The sequence below is a fragment of the Bufo gargarizans genome, chromosome 6 (genome assembly GCF_014858855.1).
Source record: "Bufo gargarizans isolate SCDJY-AF-19 chromosome 6, ASM1485885v1, whole genome shotgun sequence".
Taxonomy (NCBI): Eukaryota; Metazoa; Chordata; class Amphibia; order Anura; family Bufonidae; genus Bufo; species Bufo gargarizans.
Genome location: NC_058085.1, coordinates 177970323 through 177983197, shown reverse-complemented (window position 1 = coordinate 177983197; position 12875 = coordinate 177970323).

Here is a 12875-nt window from a genome sequence, read left to right as displayed (position 1 = left end):
GCTCCATTTATTTCTACAGTTCTGAGAGCAGCCAAGCAAGGGGGGCATCTTGGCAGTTGTAGTTTTACCACAGCTGGAGTGCCAAGGTTAGCCATCACTGATCTATCCTCAGGATAGATCATCAGCTTCTGATCGGCGGGGGTCCGACACCCGCGACCCCCTGCGATCAGGTGTTTGAGAAGGCAGCAGTGCTCCTGCAGCGCTCCTGCAGCGCTGTGGCCTTCTCACTGTTTACCGCCGGCCCACTGACGTCATGACTAGTATCAACTAACGTGGGCGTGGCTAAGCTCCATTCAAGTGAACAGAGCTTAGCCTCGCCCAAGCTAGTTGATACTAGTTGTGACGTCAGTGGGCCGGCGGTAAATAGTGAGAAGACCGCGGTGCTGCTGGAGCGCCGCTGCCTTCTCAAACAGCTGATCGGCGGGGGTACCGGGTGTCGGTATCCTGAGGCTAGATCATCAGTTAAATGAAAGTGCAGAACCCCTTTAATCTTAAGCTTAAATGAAATAATATTTTTTCAGGCTCAAAGGGTTGAGAATGCGACATTAACTTTCTTGATCCACTTTGTCCATAAAAAGAGTGATGCTGAATTGACTGACTGAGGGGGAAAAAACAGAGTTCTCTGTGTGTCGCAATTAACTGTGGGTTGCTACCAGAGCCCCAAATGTGGTGCTGAATTGCTTGACTATGATGGAGTGTCCTGGAAGCATTCAGACGTTGCATATCACCAATATGCATTCCGTTATTGTTTTCCGTTATAGCATGGTTATAACAGAAGATAACGGAATCCATAAGAGGGAAATCAAAACAGAAGCCTTTAAGAGGCATTCCATTTTGATCCATCATAATAGAAGTCTATGGGAGTATAACGGATCCGTCTGGTTTCCGTTATGCAGATGGATCTGTTATGCTTGCCCATAGACTTCTATTATGACGAATTTAAACGGAATGCATTCATGTAATTTACTTACAAGAATTGACTTAATCTAACACCTTTTTAAAACTGCTAACTGTTTCTGCTGCGACCACGTCCTGAGGAAGGCTATTCCACAGATTCACAGTTCTTACAGTAAAGAAGCTTTGACGCTTCTGGAGACTGAACAGTCAGAGGCATTTTACATTGAACAGTTTTTCACCGTATTTTTTGTATGGCTCATTTATATACTTGTATAGGTTAATCATGTCCCCTTTTAGATGTCGCTTCTCAAGACTAAATAAATGTAATTCTTTTAATCTTTCTTCATAACTAATACCCTCCATGCCCCGTATCAGTTTAGTCGCTCTCCTCTGTACTTTTTCCAGCTGCAGACAATCCTTTCTATGTACTGGTGCCAGAACTGAACTTCATATTCCAGATGAGGCTGCGCCAATGCTTTAAAAATAGTAGTATTGCATCCCTGTCCCGCGAGTCCATGCCTCATTTAATGCATGACAATATCCTGATTGCCTTAGAAGCAGCTGATTGACATTGTATGCTGTTATTTAATCTACCATCTACAAGGACACCCAGATCCTTCTCTATAAGTGACTCTCCCTACATCCCCTAGGACATACAGTATGATGCACAGAGATTATTACTACCAAGATGCATAGCTTTACATTTATCCACATTGAACCTCATTTGCCAAGTTGATGCCCAAACATTCAGTGTTCAAGTCAGCTTGTATTTTATGGACATCTTCCATAGACTGCACAGTACTATATAGATTAGTGTTATCTGCTAAAATAGAAATGGTGTTATTAATCCCGTCCTCAATATCATTAATAAATAAATTTAATATTAGAGGGCCTAGCACTGAACCTTGGGGTACACCACTTATAACCCAGGACCATTCTAAAAAAGACTTATTGACCACAACTCTCTGGAGACTGTCCTTCAGCCAGTTTTCAATCCAATTACAAACTATACTTTCTAGTGTTGATCGAGCACCAAAGTGCTTGGGTGTTCGGGTGCTTGGGTTGAACATCTCGGTATGCTTGGAAGAGGGGAGGATGTCTGGTTCATAGGAAATGGTCAGAAATTTATGGAAACAACACTGAAATGGTTCAGGAACAGCATGGGGAGGATGTCTGGATGCATCTTGTACTCCCAGGTCGCTGCTGGGAACGATGTTATCCCAGTAGTATGCCACTTTTACAGTCTGACAATAATGCGCACAAAACCGAAGATAAAATCGATTTTAGAGCAAAAAATGTTAGAAAACATTCTTTCCTATATATTTACTGGTATATAAAGTGCAAGTGCTGCCAAAAATGACAAGGAAGAGGCACTCCGATACAACCTGTATATCACATAATGGAGGGCCTCATTCACATTGTGGTACAATTGTTCAGGTAGTCACTAAGTGAAAGGGCTTCCAAAAATTGCAAGGAACCAGCAATCCAATACACCCTTTGTTACACATAAAGGAGGGCATCATACACCCTTGAAAAATTATGATTGATGGCCTGCTGGTGACCCTTAAAAACATTAGGAGCAAGGGCCTGCTGGTGACCCTCTAAAACATTACGGGCGAGGGCCTGCTGCTGAGCTGACCATCTAACACATTAGGGGTGAGGGTCCGCTGCAGAGCTGACTCTCCAAAACATTAGGGGCGAGTGCCTGCTGCTGATCTGAGCATCGAAAAAATTATGGGTGAATGCCTGTTGCTAAGCTGACAATTGAAAAAATTATGGGCGATTGCCTGCTGCTTAGCTATCCACTGAAAAAATTATGGGCGAGGGCCTGTTGGTGAGCTGACCCTGTAAAACATTATGGTTGAGGTCCTGCTGGTGAGATGACCCTCAAAAATATTACATGCGAGGGCCTGCTGGTGAGCTGACCCTCTAAAAGATTGTAGGTGAGGGCCTGTAGATGAGCTGACCCTGTAAAACATTATATGCGAGAGCCTACAGGTGAGCTGACCCTTTAAAAGATTGTAGATGAGGGTCTCCTAGTGAGCTGACCCTCTAAAACATTATATGCGAGGGCCTGCCGTTGAGCTGACACACTAAAATATTGTAGGTGAGGGCCTGCTGGTGAGCTGACCCTCTACAACATTTGGTACCAGGGCAGAATAATAAGCATGTTGATATGATGGAGGAGGAGGAGGAAGACAAGAAAAGGAAGATTGAACCATATACCCTTTTTTGTGGTGGAAGGGGTGCATGGGAATACAGTGTATTCAGTACAATATAAACAACACATTTAAAGTGCCTTTATGTTCAGCCGCTTTCCTCTGGTGGAGTAGAGACGTCAGGGGCAATCCAGGCCTTCTTCATTTTTATAAGAGTCAACCTGTCAGCATTTTCAGTTGACAGGTGGATGCGTTTATCAGTTATTATGCCCCCAGCAGCACTAAATACCCGCAGCAGGGCAGGCCACGTGTCCAGCTTGGACACCCAGTAGTTGTAAGGCACAGAGGGATCATTGAGGACACTGACACGGTCTGTACTGCTGCTGCAAGGGAGAGAATAGGACAGAATCTTTAATCTGAATGTCTTGTTAACTCAGCGATCTACCTAGATTCTGTTTTGTGGGTGCAGTGCACAATCTTTTTACCCTGCCCTGAGCCCAGTAACCCAGAAAAATAACTTGTATCCGTCTGTTAGTTAGGTGGGTGGCGGCGGCCGTTTCATGCAAGTTCTGTGCACCAGTACCGCATGTGTGCATTTGTGAAAGTCAAATAGAAGCTTGAAATACTGCAATTATATTCTGGGTTTAAAAAAAATCACCCATTTTTGGCAAGACCCTACATCTGTGGCCATTGTAGCATTTGTCTGTGTGCAATTTAAGCTTGAAATACTGCATTTAGGGCAAAATCCTAATTTTGCGGCATTTGCTGTATCTGTCATTGTTAGATACAAGCTTGAAATACTGCAATCATTTTCTGGGTTTTAAAAAGCACCCCTTTTTGGCAATACCCTCCATCGGGGGTCTATGCAGGTTTTGTCAGTGTGCAATATAAGCTTGAAATACTTCAATAATTTTCTGGGTTTAAAAAAGCACCCATTTTTGGCAATGTCCTCCATCTGGGCCCCATGCAGCATTAGTCAGTGTGAAGTTTAAGCTTGAAATACTTCAATATTTTTATGGGTTTTAAAAAACACCCTTTTTGGGCAAAATACTAAATTTTACAGCCCTTGTTGCATATTTCAGTGTGAAATACAGGTGTTAGATACCGGTGTCATATTCTGTAATAAAAAAAAACTCCCATTTTGGGCAAAATACTAAATTTGCGGCCTTGGCTGCATTTGTCAGTGTGAAATACATGCGTTAGATACTGTTATTCTAGTCTGTTATTTAAAAAAAACACCCATTTTGGGCAAAATACTAAATTTGCAGCCTTTGCTGCATCTTTCAATGTGAGATACAAGCTTGAAATACTGCAATAATATTCTGGGTATTAAAAAACACCCTTTTTGTGCAAAATACTAAATTTAACAGCCCTGTTTCAGTGTGAAATACAAGCGTTAGATATTGCTGTCATATTCTATTATAAAAAAAAACCATTTAGGGCAAAATACTAAATTTGCGGCCTTGGCTGCATCTGTCATTGTTGAATGCAAGCTTGAAATACAGCGATAATTTTCTGGGTTTAAAAAAGCACCCCTTTTTGGCAATACCCTCCATCTGGGGCCTATGCAGGTTTTGTCAGTGTGCAATAGAAGCTTAAAAATACTTCAATAATTTTCTGGGTTTAAAAAAGCACCCATTTTTGGCAATGTCCTCTATCTGGGCCCCATGCAGCATTAGTCAGTGTGAAGTTTAAGCTTGAAATACTTCAATATTTTTATGGGTTTTAAAAAACACCCTTTTTGGGCAAAATACTAAATTTTACAGCCCTTGTTGCATATTTCAGTGTGAAATACAGGTGTTAGATATCGGTGTCATATTCTGTAATAAAAAAAACCTCCCATTTTGGGCAAAATATTAAATTTGCAGCCTTTGCTGCAACTGTCAGTGTGAAATACAAGCTTAAAATACTGCAATAATATTCTGCTATTAAAAAAACTCCCATTTTAGTCAAAATACTAAATTTGCGGCCTTGGCTGCATCTGTCATTGTTGAATGCAAGCTTGAAATACAGCGATAATTTTCTGGGTTTAAAAAAGCACCCCTTTTTGGCAATACCCTCCATCTGGGGCCTATGCAGGTTTTGACAGTGTGCAATAGAAGCTTAAAAATACTTCAATAATTTTCTGGGTTTAAAAAAAGCACCCATTTTTTGGCAATGTCCTCCATCTGGGGTCTATGCAGCATTAGTAAGTGTGAAGTTTAAGCTTGAAATACTGTGATAATTTTCTGGGTTTTAAAAAACACCTTTTTGGGGCAAAATACCACATTTTACAGCCCTTGTTGCATCCTTCAGTGTGAAATACAAGCGTTAGATACTGTTGTTCTATTCTGTTATTAAAAAAACACCCATTTTGGTCAAACCACTAAATTTGCAGCCTTTGCTGCATCTGTCAGTGTGAGATACAAGCTTGAAATACTGCAATAATATTCTGGGTTTAAGAAAACACCCATTCTAAGCCAAATACGAAATTTGCGGAGAATGAGGAGAGCATTGAATAAGGGACGTGGCCCCGGTCGTGGTGCTGCTGGTGGAGCTCAAGTTGCTGGGAGAGGACGTGGTCGATCTGTGCCAGCAACACGCAAAAGTGAAACACATTCCTCAGGTGCGAGTAGGCAACAGAACCTTCAGCGTTATTTGGTCGGGCTTAATGCGGCTCTACAAAGGGTGAGGCCAGAACATGTTCAGGCGATAGTAGATTGGGTTGCTAACAGTGTCTCCAGTTCCTTCACATTGTCTCCCACCCAGTCTCCTGCTGAAATATCAGAGTTGGCACCTGCAGCCGATGTCAGTCAGTCTTTCATCTCACCCCCTTCCAAATCAGCCAAGCAGTCTGAGCCCCAAGTCATGCAGGAGTCTATTATGCTTTTTGATGACTCTGCTAGCAGGGTTTCCCAGGGCCATCCACATAGCCCTACCCCAGAAGTGGAAGAGATTGAGTGCACCAATGCCCAACCACTCATTTTTCAAGATGAGTACATGGGAGGACTACCTTAGCACGTCTCGAATGATGATGAAACACAGGTGGCAACTGCTGTGGCTTTCGGAAGTGTGCAGACTGACAAGGAGGGCAGGGGTTAAGACTGGATGGAAGATTATGTGGAGGACGATGAGGTCCTCGACCCCACATGGAATCAAGGTCATGCGAGTGACCTATGTAGTTCGAAGGAAGAGGCGGTGGTCGCACAGAGCCACCAGCACAGCAGAATAGGGAGCAGGGTGCAAAAGCGGAGCGGCCGTCCCTTAGATAGCACTCCTGCTACTGCCCAACACAGCAAGGGACCGAGCACACCAAAGCCAGCTCCAAGGAGTTCCCTGGCGTAGCAGTTCTTCAGACAATGAGTGGTTTGCACACTGTGCAATCAAAGCCTGAAGCAAGGCATAAACGTTCTCAACCTGAGCACAACCTGCATGACCAGGCATCTAAGTGCAAAGAACGAACTGCAGTGGAGCAGACACCTCAAAAAACAAGAAAGGTCTCTGGCTCGACCTGCTTCCTCTTCTGCTGCAATCTCAACCTCTTCACCCACCTCTGGAGTGACAGTGGCACCTGCCACCCCGCAAACAGAGGATGTGCCAGCAACACCACCACCTGGGTCACCAAGAATCTCCACAATGTCCCACGGAAGCGTTCAGCTCTCCATCTCCCAAACACTAGAGCAAAAGAGAAAGTACCCCCCTGCGATCCCTGGCCCTGAATGCCAGCATTTCAAAATTACTGGCCTTTGAAATGCTGGCATTCCGTCTGGTGGAGACGGAGAGTTTTAAAAAGCCTTATGGCGGTGGCTATCACACAGTACGTCGTGCCCAGCCGCCACTACTTTTCCAGGTGTGCTATCTTTTCCCTGCACAACCAAGTGGGGACAAAATCTGTAACGTAACTACGGATATGTGGACTAGTAAGCACGGTCAAGGACGTTATATCTCTCTAACAGCACACTGGGTAAATGCTGTGGCAGCTGGGCCTGAGGTGGATAGCAGTTTGGCGCATGTCCTTCCACCACAGAGGATTGAGGGGGGCTTCTCTTTGCCTCCTGTCGCTTCCTCCTCCTACTCCTCATCCTCTACCGCCTTCTCATCCGGTCAGCGTAACACCTTCACCACCAACTTCAGCACAGCCAGGGGTAAACGACAGCAGGCGGTTTTAAAATGTATCTGTTTGGGGGACAAACCCCACACCGTGCAGGAGCTGTGGATGGACATGGAACAACAGACCGATGAGTGGTTGTGCCAGTGAGCCTCAAGCCCGGCCTAGTGGTGTGCAATAATGGGCGAAATCTCGTAGCAGCTCTGGGACTAGCCGGTTTGACGCACATCCCTTGCCTGGCGCATGTGCTGATTTTGGTGGTGCAGAAAGTGCGGGACGTCTATGCGCGCTTTCGGTGTTCTCACCCTGCTGTTGCTCGCCTGTCAGCGCTGCAGCGTAACTTCGGCCTTCCCGCTCACTGCCTCATATGCGATGTGCCCACAAGGTGAAACTCCATCTTGCACATGCTGGCCAGACTGTGCGAGCAGCGGCAGGCAATAGTGGAGTTTCAGATGCAGCACGCACGGGTGAGTCGCTCTGCAGGACAGCACCATTTCACCACCAATGACTGGCCTCCATGCGAGACCTGTGTTTCTTGTTGCGCTGTTTCGAGTACTACACCAACATGGCCAGTGCCGATTACGCTGTTCTCAGCGTTACTATTCCACTTCTATGCCTCCTTGAAAAAACGCTGCTGTCGATGATGGAAGAGGATGTCGCACAGGAGGAGGAGGAAGAGGGATCATTTCACAGGGTTTCCGGCAAGTCATTCACAAGTGGCTCCGAGGGTGGGTTCCTGCACCCACAAACGCCAGGTAAAAAATTGTCCAGCCTGGGCACAGTTCTTGAGGATAATGAGGTGGAGGATGAGGAGGAGGAATTGTGTTCACAGCAGGGTGGCACCCAAACCAGCTTATGGCCATCACAGGTGCATTGCTGGGGGATACAGTGGACACTGGTAGACGCGCTGCTGGTGGCATTCCCACCTAACAGCGGGAACACAGTGGAAGCACAAGGCGAAGACAGAGGAGGAGGAAGAGGTCGCCAATGCAGCTGGGGCGCCACCAGCATCTCAGAAGGCAGGGTTAGCATGGCCGAAATGTGAAAAAGCTTTGTCAGCACGCCACAACAACCAGCACCACCAGCTGCTATGGAACGTCTTAGCAGGAGGCTGCATTTTGCCAACATGGTGGAGCAGTATGTGTGCACACGCCTACACGTACTAAATGACGGGTCTGCCCCCTTCAACTTTTGGGTCTCCAAATTGGGCATATAGCCTGAGCTTGCCATTTATGCCTAGGAGGTGCTGGCTTGCCCTGCAGCTAGTGTATTATCTGAACGTGTGTTTAGCATGGCAGGGGGCGTTATCACAGACAAGCGCACTCACCTGTCCACAGCAAATGTGGACAAGCTCACGTTCTTTAAAATGAACCAGTCATGGATCCCACAGGACTTGTCTGTACCTTGTGCAGAATAGACACGTATACCGGCCTTACCCAGTCATTGTTATACTACAGCGCAATTGCTCATTGTTGTATTTTTGATATTTCCCACTCTTTTGGGGTGTACCCTAATAAAAAACTGATAAAAAATGTAAACAAAAAACAGTGTTGGCTATCTCGTCCTCCTCCACCGCCGCTTCCACCTACAGCGCTACGTCCACTGCCTCCTCAACTTCCTACTCCATATGGACCTCCACCTCATACATCAAGATCATTTTTTTTTATTTGTTTTGTTTTGTGTTTTATTTTATTTTTTGTAATTTCACTAATTTGTCTGTTACATTTTTAGGTTAAATTCACAAATTTTTGGCTGTGATATACCCCTGCTCTACCTAGTTGACAGGTTAATAAATTTCACACATTTTTCTTTTACATTGTCGGGTGACATTCACCAATTTTTGCTGTGATATACCTCTGTTCTACCTAGTAGACAGGTTCATAAATAATTTTTCTGTTACATTGTCGGGTGACATGCACCAATTTTTGGCTGTGATATACCCCTGCTCTACCTAGTAGACAGGTTCATAAATAATTTTTCTGTTACATTCTTGGGTGACATTTTGCCTTTTTTTCTGTGAATAAACCCCTGCTCTGCATAGGTGACCGGGACCGAAATATTTAAAAATCATCTGTTCCATTGGTGGGTGACATTAACCCATTTCTGGCGATTGAAAACCCCTGCTCTGCATAGGTGACAGAGACTCAAATTTCAAAAATTTGCCTTTAATTGGCCCTTTTATTCGATCCTTCTGCTTTAATAATTAGTCCCACATTTCAGCTTGATCACATTGCAGCTATTGACCTCCCTTGGATGTGGTCTCCCTTTCTCACGCTCCCTCTCCGGCATGGAACCCTGATTCGCTGCTAACCGTGATCAATATGGTAGAGGCAGAAAAGAACATCGAAAGTTGATAGAGCACATATCTAATTGGATCGTGGACCTCAAGGGGACATGCGACATGGTGGAGCAGTATGTGTGCACACGCCTACACATACTGACTGATGGGTCTGCCCCCTTCAACTTCTGGGTCTACAAATTGGGCATATGGCCTGAGCTTGCCCTTTACGCCTTGGAGGTGTATTGTCTGATCTTTTATTTAGCATGGCTGGAGGAGGTTATAACAGGTTATATTTCCTAATGTTTTGGGGTGTACCCTAATTTAAACAAAAAAATAAATAAAAATTAAACTAAAAACCAGTGTAGGCTACCTCCTCCTCCTCCACCGCTGCTTCCACCTACACCACCACATCCACCGCCTCCTCAACCTCCCACTCCATATGGACCTCGTACTCCAAGATCAAGATTATAATTTTTAATTTTTATGTATTTTATGTTATTTGAAATCATTTCCCTATCCACATTTGTTTGCAGAACACTTGCCATGCTCTTAACTACATTTTTCTGCCATTTGCAGCCCTCTAGCCCTTTCCATGACTTTTTTTTACAGCCATTTTAGTGCTCAAAAACGTTCTGCCAAATTCTTGTGAAATTACTGTTATCTCGGGTTCAATATATGGTGCTGAAGTTCCTAAGGAATGCAAAAAAGGTAATATTTATCCAGATTATATGACAGAAACACACACACACACAAAGTGCCTATTTTTATTCAGTGAAAAAGAAGACAGGAATCTGGCATTCTATTTTATTTGCTTCTAATGATTCATAAGCAATACTCAAATTATTTTGCATCACCCCAATATATGCTAGAGTGGTTGGAGTCTATACAATATGGTCATCGAATTTTACATACGGTAGTTAATTTTGTGAAACCGTTTGTTGTATTAGGGATTACTTGGAATGTAAGGGACCTTGGTACTTGCTTAAAAAGATTGTCAGTCTATAAAGTGGATGTGAGTGCATTTGACTAACGACACCAATGCATTGCGGAAGAGAAAGGATGTGAGCTATGTGCATAATGCTAACTATTCTTTCTATTCTACAGGTGTGGCGATATTACTTAGCAATAAAATTAATCATCAAGATATAGAAACTGTGTGTAATGCAAGGCACCAACAAACAGACCAGTGATGAAAGCAAAAAGGTGTTTATTCACCAGAAACATAAACGTCCAGGACACTTGCTGGTAACAAGGAATAATAACAAAAAACCAGGCAAGGAGATTCCAGGAATAGTCCCAACCAGTGCTGAATGATGCTGTGCACTTGGCAGTCGAGTCACTCCAGATCTTGGGTCCGCTGTAAGGACAAAGTTCCTGGCAGTCTTCAGTCACTAGGAGTTGTGACTAGAGTTGAGCGAACACCTGGATGTTCGGGTTCGAGAAGTTCGGCCGAACATCCCGGAAATGTTCGGGTTCGGGATCCGAACCCGATCCGAACTTCGTCCCGAACCCGAACCCCATTGAAGTCAATGGGGACCCGAACTTTTCGGCACTAAAACGGCTGTAAAACAGCCCAGGAAAGGGCTAGAGGGCTGCAAAAGGCAGCAACATGTAGGTAAATCCCCTGCAAACAAATGTGGATAGGGAAATTAATTAAAATAAAAATTAAATAAATAAAAATTAACCAAAATCAATTGGAGAGAGGTTCCATAGCAGAGAATCTGGCTTCCCGTCACCCACCACTGGAACAGTCCATTCTCAGATATTTAGGCCCCGGCACCCAGGCAGAGGAGAGAGGTCCCGTAACAGACAATCTGGCTTCATGTCAGCAGAGAATCAGTCTTCATGTCATAGCAGAGAATCAGGCTTCACGTCACCCACCACTGTAAGAGTCCATTTTCATAAATTTAGGCCCAGCACCCAGGCAGAGGAGAGAGGTCCCGTAACAGACAATCTGGCTTCATGTCAGCAAAGAATCAGTCTTCATATCATAGCAGAGAATCTGGCTTCCCGTTACCCACCACTGGAACAGTCCATTCTCAGATATTTAGGCCCCGGCACCCAGGCAGAGGAGAGAGGTCCCGTAACAGACAATCTGGCTTCATGTCAGCAGAGAATCAGTCTTCATATCATAGCAGAGAATCAGGCTTCACGTCAGCCACCACTGCAACAGTCCATTGTCATAAATTCAGGCCCAGCACCCAGGCAGAGGAGAGAGGTCCCGTAACAGACAATCTGGCTTCATGTCAGCAGAGAATCAGTCTGCATGTCATAGCAGAGAATGAGGCTTCACGTCACCCACCACTGCAACAGTCCATTTTCATAAATTTAGGCCCAGCACCCAGGCAGAGGAGAGAGGTCCCGTAACAGAGGATCTGGCTTCATGTCACCAGAGAATCAGTCTGCATGTCATAGCAGAGAATCAGGCTTCACGTCAGCCACCACTGCAACAATCCATTGGCATATATTTAGGCCTAGCACACAGGCAGAGGAGAGAGGTCCCGTAACAGACAATCTGGCTTCATGTCAGCAGAGAATCAGTCTTCATATCATAGCAGAGAATCAGGCTTCACGTCAGCCACCAATGCAACAGTCCATTGTCAGATATTTAGGCCCAGCACCCAGGCAGAGGAGAGAGGTCCCGTAACAGAGGATCTGGCTTCATGTCAGCAGAGAATCAGTCTTCATGTCATAGCAGAGAATCAGGCTTCACGTCACCCACCACTGTAAGAGTCCATTTTCATAAATTTAGGCCCAGCACCCAGGCAGAGGAGAGAGGTCCCGTAACAGACGATCTGGCTTCATGTCAGCAGAGAATCAGTCTGCATGTCATAGCAGAGAATGAGGCTTCACGTCACCCACCACTGCAACAGTCCATTTTCATAAATTTAGGCCCAGCACCCAGGCAGAGGAGAGAGGTCCCGTAACAGAGGATCTGGCTTCATGTCACCAGAGAATCAGTCTGCATGTCATAGCAGAGAATCAGGCTTCACGTCACCCACCACTGCAACAGTCCATTTTCATAAATTTAGGCCCAGCACCCAGGCAGAGGAGAGAGGTCCCGTAACAGAGGATCTGGCTTCATGTCACCAGAGAATCAGTCTGCATGTCATAGCAGAGAATCAGGCTTCACGTCAGCCACCACTGCAACAATCCATTGGCATATATTTAGGCCTAGCACACAGGCAGAGGAGAGAGGTCCCGTAACAGACAATCTGGCTTCATGTCAGCAGAGAATCAGTCTTCATATCATAGCAGAGAATCAGGCTTCACGTCAGCCACCAATGCAACAGTCCATTGTCAGATATTTAGGCCCAGCACCCAGGCAGAGGAGAGAGGTCCCGTAACAGAGGATCTGGCTTCATGTCAGCAGAGAATCAGTCTTCATGTCATAGCAGAGAATCAGGCTTCACGTCACCCACCACTGTAAGAGTCCATTTTCATAAATTTA